Consider the following 13613-nt stretch of genomic DNA (forward strand, 5'->3'; position numbering starts at 1 on the left):
CATTGATGTTCTTCAATATCTATGTTTAGTTTCATTATGTAATGAGTGTAAACATCTTTTGAATCATCAAATTCTGTGAGACATCAGGATTTTAATAAGAAGATATACTGAAGATTATAATGTCTTACAACTGAAGATTTTATCATTACATAGTAACATATGCTGCTGTCTATTATGGCTTTTATATTATACATGTTATCAATCACAGCAGATATAAGAATTGCATTCATTGTTATTTTCTCTTCAAATCATTGTTATCCGACCTCTTCAAGCTTCTATTTGCAAATTTGAACAGAAGCTAATCTTTTCTCTGTTTCATTGAGACATTCTTATAGTTATCTTTCAAATCTTTCTTCACTGCAATGTGATTGATGCAGACAGATGCTGATTCATTCTTTGAATAAGAAGACACAGATCTTTCTCTTGAGTGAGAAGATGTGAATCTTTCTCTTAAGTGTGAAGACACATAGATCAATCAGCAGTTGAAAGTGATGTATTATAATCAGTTACAGTTGATGTATACTTCACATTGACATTAATCAGTGACTTTCTTGAGAGTGATCTCAGAGACTCAGAAGCCTGTTCAAACAGTGAAAGCTCTTGCTTATACATAGACATTTGAATCTATTCAGTTCATGATATCTATATCATTGCTGTTACTTGTCTTCAGCACAGATGTATGAATAACTGAGATGTAATATCTTCTGTCACTGTTCTATAGACTCTTGAGCTTGATAAGACAGTTATTCAATATCTGAAGCTGTGTGCAGAAGCCTTCATAAGTTGAGACTTTGTTTACACTTATAAGAGTCTGTAAGAGTTTGAAAGCTAATATCTTCTTGAGTAAACTAATCTATATTCAGTTCTCTCAAGATTGATCATCTGCTTTTAAGATTTTAATGTCAAAGTCAGAGATAAATGTTATAAGAGAAGTGTTTCTCTGTTAAGTGCTCTGTAATCAATCTAACACTTTCTGTTGCATGGCAGTGTCTTAGAACAGAATATCAAGATATTTGATAATATTATTAGATATTTGCAATGCTGATTTACATGCTTTCATTTATGAATAAAACTTCTGTTTCATGCAATTCTTCAATTACTCATTGATATATCAATCTTAATTAATTAATAAACTGATGATATCTTCATCTATACTTAGTTTCATGAGTATTTTCATTCTTCATAATGAGTGAAGAGTAAGATCAAAAGTGTTGAAATATGCAGAAGTATCTAAGCATTCTTTCAGTACTTTTGTATTTAATTCTGTAAATTTTAAAATTGCATGAGTTCTTTATTGAGTTAATTATTAAATCTCTTTGTATTAAAGTTATTGAGTCACATGCATGTAGACTGGCCGCTGAGATCATGAATTTCACATTTAATCTCATTTGATCTAATCTCATACATTTCTAGCCGTGAATCTCACTGAGACTGGCTATTAAAAAAACATGTAAAGTGACTATATATCAGATCTTAAAATGAAACCATGACTTGAAAAAAATGAGAAAGTAGTCTCATTTGATCTCATTTAGTCTCATTCTTGACATAAAGTTACTATTTTTAGACATTTTAAGGTTTTTTTAGACTATTTTTAATTTTTTAAAAAGTAATGCTTTTTGATAACACTTAAATAAGATTTAAAGTCATTTAAAGTAATAAAAATAATTTAAATTGAGAAGTGAAAATCATGATTCTATTTGAAAAATGTGATAAAAGTAGACAGTAAGTCTCACTGAGAGAGTATAAGACTACTATTTAATGTTAAAACCATGTAATGAGATCAGTCAAATTGATAATAAGACTATCAAAAAATCTGGTTCTGATCTCAGATATAATGTAAGAAATCCCGCTCCTCGCGGCTTCTTTACCTCTATTTCTATCTCTTGTGTAATCAATAGAGCTAGCGGCTCTTGACTACACACAACTATATAGACTGGAGTTTGTGAATACTATTCATAACTCAGCTTGAATGCTATTATACATTTGATCTCTACATTTTATCTTTCTATCATGAATACTTCTAGTAGTTATCAGTATATATCATGTCAAGCTACAAATACTTGAATAATTGTCTGTGAGCATTTATTCTTACATTTCAAGCTCAGTTAGTCAGCAATCACCTGTTATAACTGAAAGAACTAGAAACTCATATGCTTCAATCTCTGTAAACTCTACTGCAGACACTCAGAAGCAGTCATCTGAATCATGAATAACTCTTATGAAAGAAGTCTCAGAGAACTTATTAATTACTTATAAAACATCATTCTCTGCATCTGTGACAGAGAAACTCTCTGAATTCATGAATGAATCAATCTGAGTAAGAAACATTCTTGAGCATCTTCTGTGAGATCAAGCTATTTTTCTACAAGAAATACTTACTATCTGCAAACACTCTTAAACTGAGTCTCTAGATATAATCTTCAGAGATATCTGTGAACTGAAAAGAAACTTCTTTAAGCTGTAATCACTTAAGATTATCTATTGAATCACAATCTATAAAAGCTTTTGCAAGTTTGTATTTGAAATTGACTTACAAGCTCAGCTGTGTGATATAGAAGATGAAGAAGCTGTCATCTATGTAATAACAGATCTCTATTATACTGAAGTTAAGAACTGACTGAATTATCTAGAGAATGATTATAAGAGATTTCACTGATCTATTCTTAAGACCTATTTAAAGAATAAGTTAAGAAACTCTGTGAGCTGAACAGAGAACATCTGAACTGTGATTATCAATATTAGAAAAAGAGGTGAGAAATCTGATCAAGACTACTTACAGTGCTTTATGAAATTATGATATGAATTAAGATCTGTGAAAACAGGGCTCTGAAACAAGATCTGAATAATAATGTTTATAAAGAAGCTAAATAAAGATATACAGAACAAGCTCATTAAGTAAGACTCTAAGCTCTTAACTCTGAAGAAACTGATAACTCTTATTCATCACTTACAGATTACTGTGAGAGTCACAGACTTATAAAGAGTGAATCACTGACTGATTCTGCAAGGGCCAGAACAACAGAGAACAGATTTGTTAGAAAAAGATGATAAGATACAGAGAGATTCATATCTGACTACTGAGTAGAGAGAGAGAGCTTCATAAGCTTCTGTGAACAGAGTATATAACAGAGAGATTAAGAAAAAGAGACTCTGCTTCATCTATTCTAAATCAGAACATCTTCATATAAACTGTCTGAATAAATTAAAATAGAAATTTAGAGAGTTGTGAATGAAGTTAGTAACAGCCTTCTTAAGAGTCTTGAAGCTGACACCTGAATCTGTTACTCTCTTAATGAAAATGCTTACTCATAGAGAGAGACTGCACTGCAGTGCTGCTGCTCTGTAAGCATGAAAAGTATTAATGAACTCAGAATCTCAGGTCACTGTGATGTCTCTAAAGCTCATGAAGTGAATGAGCTGAAAGATGAAAACTGAGAATCTGCTCTTACAATAAGCAGGATGCAAGAACTCAGATCTGAGAACTGAGAAACTTATGAGAGCTATCTTTGAATTGTAAGATCTCTCTGAAATCTGAAGAAGATTTACAGAAACTATCATTATCATAGATATTATAGATGACATGTACTTAGAACTTGTATAACTTTAAAGACACAATCTGCACATAGCTGTCTGTGAGTCAGGTTTATACTTCTAATCAGTGTTAGCAGACTCACTTACAGAGATAGAATCAGTTAATACTGCAGAGTTAATTAGAGAAGACAAGCTTATCTATATAATAACTTTATAAGTGTCTGAGAACCTTGCAGTCATGAAAACTGAGCTTCAGATACTAGAGAAATACTGAGATCTCACAGAGATATTCAGCTTAGTAAAGACAGCTGAGCTTTCTTCTCACTGTAAGAAGAATCTGATAATAGATTTGATAGAAGAGTAGAAACTCTTCTGAGAATCAATCTATAAGCTCTTTTATTACAAGACAGATCTTGCAGATCTATATGAAGAAGAATCTGAAGAATGACTTTATCTGATCTTCACAGGCCTCTGTGAGAGTCTCTGTGATGTTTATAAAGAAGAAGAATGAAGATCTCAGATTGTATGTAGACTATCACAATCTGAACTTCAAGATAATAAAGAGCTGCTACTCTCTATCTCTGATTGAGAATGTGATTAACTGTCTCACAGAAGCTGTCATATTCACACAACTAAATATGATTCATATATATACATGACTGTGAATACAGTCTGAGAATGAATGAAAAACTGTCTTTAGAACTGTACTGAGATTGTTTAAATATCTAGTGATATCTTTTGATCTGACTAATACTTCTACAGCATTTCAGTCTTTCATTAATAAAACACTTCACATATATCTGAATGTCTTTATAATAATATATCTGAATGATGTGATGATGTACTCTGTGAAGAAGAAAGAATACACTGAGCATGTGTGAAGTGTGTTAAAGGCCTTAGATAAGATAGAACTGTATATTAAGCTTATAAAGTACAACTTCAGTATCTATTAAATTAATTTTCTAGAATATGTAATCACTGCAGATGATATTCAGATAAAATCTTTATAGATTGAGACTATTCTATCATAATTGAAGCTAACTAGTATTTATAAGATTCAGATCTTTCTGAGCTTTGTGAATTTCTATAGATAATTTATCTTTGTATTCATGAGAATCTTCTTGACTCTTATAGATATGCTGAAGAATGAAAATAAGAAGAAGTCATTCTATGAACAGAGAATGAAAAGATTATTGAGAAGAAAGAACTGTGAGAACTTTCTTATCTCAGAAGCTCACAGAGTCTTTGTAAGATTGAAACAGATATTTATAAATACAGTGATACTGTTTCACTTTAATCTCTTACTGTTAATCAGATTAGAGATAGATATCTTCTTCTTTATAATTTCAGAAATAGTCTTATAACTACAGTCAAATGAGAACTGAGTTTCAGTAATCTTTTTCTTATGAAAGATATAACTCATGAAGATCAACTATGACATTTATAATCAGAAGCTTCTCATAATAGTGAAATTCTTCTATCACTGATACTACTACTTTGAGAGTCTTGTAATAGTGATTACTGTTAGAACTGATCATGATAGCTTATAACAGTTTACTTTAATTAAGAAACTCTCACAGCAGTAGATTTACTGAGCTTAAAGACTGAGTGAGTTCTGATTCAAGATAGAACATATCAAGAGAACTAAGAACTCAGCAGACAGACTCTCTCACAGATCAGACTATGTTAAGAAGGTCAGAACAACAGACACAGAGAGACTAGAGAAGATAGAAAAGCTTCACAGAATGCTCAGACTAAGTGTTGTGAAAAGATTGACTGAAGAGTCTCTCAATTCCTCATAAGAGAAGAGAGAGAAGAGAGAAAAGAAGCCTGTATAACTACTCTCTATAACACTGAGAGTCAACACTCTGAGAATCTTTATAAGAATTCTGAAAGAGAGTATCTATAATCTGAAGAGTTTGCAGACTTTGAGAAGTGCTGTAGAAGACCTGATACAAGAAGAAACAGAGTATAAGTTTTTATAAGTTCTTCTATTCAGATTGTCTGAACTACAACTGAAGAATGAATATACTCAGTATATTCAGAAACTGCTCATAGCAGAGATTAATTCTGCAGAAATCAAGAATTGAAGAGACTTAAATAATCTCTTATGAAGAGAGAGTCAGATTTATATACCTATGAATAAGTTTCTATATATAGAACTTATTAAAAGATATCATGACTCTTCTCTAGTGAGTCATTTTATAGATACTAGAACTCATAAGTTACTTATAAGAAAATACTTCTGACTGAAGATATAAGAACTTATAAAGAAGATAGTGAATTCTTATACTATTTATCAGAGTTCATAAGTAGTGTGATTCAGATTATATGAAGAACTTACTTCTCTACTCATTTTACAGAAATCTTAAGAATAGCTAGAAATGAATGTTCTTATAAGTCTCTCTGAAAGCAAGAAAATATATAATGCCTGCTTTGACAGTGTGCTGATGATAGTGAATTACTTTATTAAGATAATATACTTTATATTCATCTGCAAGAACTTGAAGTCAAAGAATTTAACTCATATCTTTGTTTATGATGTGATTCAGTTATATAAGTTATCTGTGAATATTATCTTAGATAGAGAATTAATCTTTATAGAAGAGTTCTGATCTGATCTGATAACTATACTGAAGATCTTATGAGATCTAAGCACAGCTTTTCATCAACAGACAGATAATTAGATAGAATATCTGATAAGTATATTGAAACAGTATCTACAGTACTTTGTTAATTATAATTAGAATAACTGAGTATATTAATTATCACTCACAGAGTTCATGTACAACAACTCAAAACATATTAGCACAGATAAAACTCTCTTTAAGATGCTTACTGAGACTCATCTGTGAATGATCTTGATGAACTTATGAAAGTACACTATAGAGTGTGATAATATCTGTGAACAGGCTGAGAGAATTCAGAAGATTCAGAAGAAAGTCTGTAAATTCTTGAGAAAGACTTAAGAGTATCAGAAGAGATACTATAACTTCAAGTATATTATAAAGAGTTTCAAGAAAGATGATAGAGTCTGACTAAGTCTAGAAAATATCATTATACAGAGATCTAGTAAGAAACTGAATCTCTTATAGACAGAGTCTTATAAGATTATGAAGAAAATTAGCTTATAGTTCTATAGATTGAAACTGTCATCTAAGTTGTAGATATATAATATTTTTCATATCTCTTTACTCTGTGAATATAAGAAATTCTTAGAAGAGACTTCTGTAACTCATCACTCTGTCTGTGAAGTATTAGAGAGTGAAAGAGAATATCAGATCAAAGAAATTATTAACTTAGAGAAGTGAGATTATGAGCTCTGATTCAAGATTCAGTGATAAAAGTATTCTAACAAGATAAATAAGTTCACTTGAGAATTATTCAGACAGATAAGACATCTGCAGAAGCTGAGACATGACTTTCATATTATCACTAAGAACCTGATTATAATAAAGACATTAACACTGTCATTTATAAACTCTAGTCTATAAGATAATAAGTTTCTACTGAGATGAACAGTCTGCAGTATATATAAGAGAAGAAGAAATCATATTCTTATTAAAGCTAAAAAATAAGAAAATAAACAGAGCTGTGAACACAATTTAGAGATTAATAAAGAAAAAATAAAGAAAATTTATATTCACACTCTCAATACTTATAACACTCAATTCTTCTCATAACTATTAATTTCTCTCTTTAAAGAAGTAGAAAGTATTATATCTGTAGTACAGATAATTGTTACATTTGATATAAAGACTGTCAGAAATGCACAGACTTCAGAGAAGCTGAACATCAGAGTGTGCACAGTTATAATAGAATCTTAAGAACTGATCATCTGTGTGTGTAATCAGATATCTTCTATGAAGCTGTATCTACTTCTTCAGTTATGCTGAAGTATTCAGTCTGAAAATAATTGAGATATAGAGAGAGAGCTCATCTATTCAGATTAACTTCTGTTATGAATTCATAACATTCACATTGTCTTGATTACTCAGATTTTATAAGTATCTGAGAATGCATCTCTCATTGATAATGAAATTGTAGAAATGCACTGTGAAGTGAGAATCATTGATAGAGAATCTAGACAAATTCATATATACCTGATCAGAGATTGTGTAAGCAGAGAGAAAGTGATTATAGATTCATGAAGCTGTAGAAGACACTGACAACACTCAGAGCTTTACAAGAACTATCAGCTAGAGTCTGTAAGAAATTACTTATAAGAAGACTTACAGTAAAGAGAGAGACTGTGCTGCTTGAAGTCAGAGACTGATCTGAAAAAGGCAGAGAATTAGTCACTGATCTGAAGATTGAGTGCAGTGATAAGACTGAGAAGAATAAAGACACAGTTGTGAGCAGTGGCATCTCTGCTTCATCAGCTGATAAAAAGCAATCAGAGAAGTTATAAGAACACTCATAAGAAGCTCAGCAGTGATCAGACATCATTTATAAAGATATTGAAATTAAAAAAATTTTTATTCTTGAAAAGTTCTTGAATCAATATATAAACATTGTCAGAAACAGACTCTCTCTGTCATCTGAGTAAAAACACTTTGCAGATGAATAGAGATACTCACAGTTTATAAGAATAAGAGCTGTTATAGAAAAAGAGAAAAGAAGATAAGATTCTGCAGACAGATCTGAGATATTTATACTACTCTAGAGAGATTTGCTTACACTGTGAGTAATTTCATGAAACAGTCAGATCACTCTAGTAAATAAGAGTGATTATGAATCACAGATCTGAATCTTTTTATATAACTATAAAAAGTGATTACAGACTGTGAATATCTTGATTCTACAATTTTATAGAGTTGATGAAAGAATGAAAAATTCCTCACAATTCTACAGTGTTAAAGAATAATGATTTATAAGAATGAGTGAAAGATTAACTTATGAATACTTCTCTTTAATGAGAATGATCTCACAGAGAGTAATTCATCTGTGAGATGAATCTGTGTAATAATCACACAAGAATCTTGTGAAAATAATTGAGAGTCAACTGAAACTCTTCTATATGAAAGATATGAGATGAATCTGTGTAATAGTCAGAGAAGAATCTATAGATTACAAAGAATCTTGCAGAATAAGAAACTAAGTGACAGACTCTTTTCTCTTTATAATAACAAGGAATTTTTCCTCACTGAGATTTTTATAGATATGAAGGATTTTTAGTGAGTATCACTGCAGTGCTGAGCTGATTCTATGAAGTCACTCAGTGAAAGGCTTCACAGATGAAGCCTTAGAGAGAGAGAGATATATAAGAAATCTCACTTCTTACAGATTCTTTATCTCTATTTCTATCTCTCATGTAATTAATAGAGCTAGCAGCCCTTGACTACATACAACTATATAGACTGAAGTTCATGAATACTATTTACAACTCAGCTTGAATGCTATTATACATTTAATCTCTATATTTTATCTTTCTATCATGAATACTTCTAGTAGTTATCAGTACATATCACGCCAAGCTGCAAACACCCGAATAATCGCCTGTGAGCACTTATTCTTACATATAATCACACAGTCAGTCTACATACATATCTGCTATCTGTTGCTGTTGTAATTTCAACATTGCTTAAAGTTACTGTAATATTGCATCTATACTCATATTTAAGAGTTCTCTCATATTATTGTTAAACATAATTATATCAATTATTGAATATATAATATCTGTGAAAGTGTAATTGTATAAATATCTCATATATCTGAGATGTCAGAACTTTTAAATCTTTCACTGACATTCTCTTATAAGATCTTATTACAGAGTCAGAGTGACTGATAAGCAAGCTTCTATCTGAGAACTCAGTAATTACTTAACTGTGTTTCTCTTTCTTATACATTGTTACATGTTCAGATATCTCTTGATAAATAATTGTTTCTAATGAGAAGATGATATATAAATAATCATTTCTAATAAGAAGATAATGAATGTTTTTCTGACCTACACTGAATAGATCAGTATAATATATATAGGTCTTATATAATAAAGAGAAAAACAATAAAGAAGGAAAAGAAAGAGAAAGTATAAGAATCAGTGATTGAAGTGAATATTTATACACATATGTGATGATGTACACAGTGGAGCTTCAGGGTGGAAGAATATACACACATTTGTAGCGGCCGAGGATCGGCGATCGAGAATGGCCGATCGGAACATACACGTTCGTGGCGGCTGAGGATCGGCGATCGGGAATGAGGCGGTAGAAATCTATGAAGTGTACGGAATAGTCTATATGATTGATCGGGCGCAGCCCGCCACAATCTTATTTGAAAAATATGATAAGAGTAGACAGTAAGTCTCACTGAAACAGTATGAAACTACTATCTTATTATTATTATTATTATTATTCTTTTATTATACTCATATACAAGCAGAGCTTATAATGAGTTCTTGCGTGATGTTAAATACAGGTCAACTTGTGATTCAAAGGTTGCTTGAGCCAGTGTATGATTACAGGTGTACACCGGCTTCTTATATATTGTAATATCATATGCTAAATTAATTAGTGGCTGCTATGATCCTCTTTACACTCATAAGCAAGTTTGAAAGCAGCTGTGTTATTATTCAACAGTCATATGTTCTTTTAAATCACATTCTCTCTCACCAGATTTGGTAATGCTCATGTGATCATGTCATACACTCTAGCTTCATGCAGATTAGCTCACCACTAGCATTTCATAATTGTGTGACCTATTTCTGATTCAGCTAGCATTCTGTATACACTCTCACAAAGAAACTTTTACTATATTATATCACTTATTCACTAACTTTTCTCATTCTTCAATTATCTTCTTCATTATCATCATTATTGAATATTATTATTATTTCATTCAAGATTACTACTTCTCTTTCTATTTAACATCTTCTATCTGTTTATGTATTACATTGTACACATTTCTGACAATAATCTCTCATTCTCATAATAAGTATTATTATAGTGCTCATATCAGGCAGTTCATTAGCAGTAAGTATAATATATTGTGAAATGTAACTGAACTGGTTTATCTTCTAACAATTATCAGAATGTATTATTATGAATAACATATCTTCTTTATCTTCTTATACACTCTTAACTGTTTTTCTTCTCAGCAGCTTCTGATTATGTTTTTTAACACAATTTTACATGAATGTAGATACTGATGTTTGTTTTTATTGATATAAAATCTTTATATGTTGACAGATCTATATTCACTGATGATAGTAAACTCAATATTGAATTATTGATTGAGAACTTGAAGAATGTGATAATAAAGAAATTGTCTGTATTATATGTAACTGAGTCTTCTATATTCTTCTCTGTCTCTTCTACTACTGCTTCTCAATCTTCTATATCTATCTCTGTGTCTGATTCTCTCACTTCTGCTACCTCTGTTTCTGTGACTCTCACTCTCACTACTTCTACTTTCTCTGGTTTTATCATCTCTACTTTCATTATCAGCTCTTCTCATTTCAAGAAGATGTTGTATAGACTTAATAAATTATATTTATTAGTATATATACTTCTGTCTTTCTTACTGACTTCTAGAATAATTTATTATATAAAGACTGTGTATAACACAACTATCTGAAGCTCAGTCACAGACACTGATTATTATATTCATTTTAAATATTTATAATAAGATAATTATTCATTTATATCAGAGAATTATCTCTCTTCTCAACAGTGTTGAGATTATAAGTCTTTTTCTTTTTCATCTTTTCTTTCTAATATTGATTTTTATATTCTTAGAAGAAATTGTTATGAGTTTTACTATATATAAAGTCATAATATTCACAGATACTAAGAAACTTTTCATAATTATTAAATTTAATATTACAGGTATATTCACTCTGATAAATATCTTCAGAATGATTAATCTGTATTAATCTATTCTCTGACATTTATTATCTGACTTCATAGTGCAGGTGAAGAATATCTGTGTTCTCAGAAACAGAAATACAGATATCATGCTCTTTTATACTTACAGATATAAGACTCATACATCTTATCTGAGATGTTATTATGAAAATGAGCTGTTCACACACTGTATTCTACTTTCTGTATTTTCTTATGTCTCTCTCTCTCTTTCTGAGAAGTCTCATGTATGTTGTAATTATGTGTACAATTCTAAGATTAGTAGATATTTATTCAGTATTTATTATCTCTGCTTTTGTAATTTCATATACTAATAATAGTTCTTAGTTGCTTCAGTATCAGAGATTATTTTAATCAAAGATGATAACACTGCTGAGACTACTCTCTTCTACTCTTAAGCTTCTTTCATCACTTTCTCTTCCTCTTCTGCAGAGAAGGTTGTGCACACACTGAGTTGTAAGTGTTCAGTTCTGAGTGACTTCTGTCATTGTTCATCTGATTCTGTGTCTTCTTCTTTCATTTCTTCTGCCTCTGTCTCTTCTGTTCTGACTCCTGGTCCTGCAGGTTCTGCACTCTCCTTCAATTTTTCTACACATACATGTACACATTTCTATATTGGCATTCCAGCCAATCTTGCAATAAATGACATTAATGTTGTATACAGAGCAGTAGAGGAATTGAAGGTGTGCACAGTGTTATTACAAGAGCAGCTTGCGGCCCTTGAATCCCTTGCGGACCTCGAGTTTTGAGATTTCCTTCGTTTTTTTGGCGTTTTTCGGGTGGCGATTGCGTCGGCGAAGCTCTTCATAGTGGATGCTTGATCCGCAGCGAATGCCAATTGTTGTTTGGCTTCCGCCTCAGCCTGCCACTGCGTACACAAGGCCTTGATCTTGTTTAGAATTCTCATACATGTACAGAGCTTTGATTTCAGTTCAGCAGTTTCAGTCACTTTTCTTACTGCTTTGAGTAAACTCTCTGAGAGGTTCTGCATATCTTTCAGTTCAGATAACAGAGAAGAATGTTGTTCATATCAGCTAGAGAAGATATTCATTTCAGTGATTTCTCATTGATTATACAATGTCTATTATTATATCACTGTATCATTATATTACTATATTGTTATATGATTTCTGTTATCATTATATAACTCTGATGATGGCCATCTCTTTCTTTTATTTCTTTAGATGAAGAGCAGTCTTCTTTGAATCTGTTCATCACTTTCATTTCTTTTCTCACATCTCATCTGTTTGCATACATGGCATTTGTCTGAGTATGAAGTTTTCTCTTAATAAGTAAAGTAGTATCAATTAGATGCTCTTCTGCTCATCACTCTTTATATACTATCTTTTGAAATGTTCTAGGATCACACTGGTATAATAACTATAAATTGCTTTTTAGACAGAATTATTATATTCTGAAGAAGCCTGTGCTTCTCACCAGTTTTTAGATATGCTATCAGATGTGATTCAAAGATTGCTTGAGTCAGTGCATAATTACAAATGTATGCCAGCTTCTTATATATTATAATATCATATGCTAAATTAATTAGTGGCTGCTATGATCCTCTTTACACTCATAAGCAAGTTCAGAAGCGGCCGCGTTATTATCTGACAGTTGTACATTCTTCCGAATCACAAACTATTGATTATACAGAAGGAAATACAGATGTTGAGATTATACTAAGATAATAAGAACATAGAAAAATACAAAGAAGTGACAATTAGATACATGTGATAATAACCTTTCAGCTCAGAAACATAGAGTGATTTGTTGAAGTGATTTATACACCTCTGTATTTATTAGAAACCTGAGGTGCTTGAGTTCTGAATTTAATGTATCCCCTGCGGGTTCCAAACTCACACACCTTGATTTTCCACGCCAAGGCGCTAGCGGGTGGCCGCATTAATCATTCAGCCACCGGGGCGAAATACTATCTAATGTTAGAACTGTGTAATGAGATCTGTCAAATTGATAATGAAACTATCAAAAATTCTGATCCTGGTCTCAGACACGGTCACACGGTCAGTCTAAAAGATAGTGTATAAAGAAGTAGTGAGTGAAAGAGTATCTGATTAATACTACTTTGCTTAATAAGAGAAAACTTCATACTTAGATAAATACTGTGTATACAAGTAGATAAGATATAAGAAAGAGAATAAAAGTAGCTAATTAAATACAAAGAAGTTTACTCTTTACTTAGAAGAACAAAAAAGAGAT

This window comes from Blastomyces dermatitidis, assembly GCF_000003525.1.
Source record: "Blastomyces dermatitidis ER-3 genomic scaffold supercont1.1, whole genome shotgun sequence".
Taxonomy (NCBI): domain Eukaryota; kingdom Fungi; phylum Ascomycota; class Eurotiomycetes; order Onygenales; family Ajellomycetaceae; genus Blastomyces; species Blastomyces dermatitidis.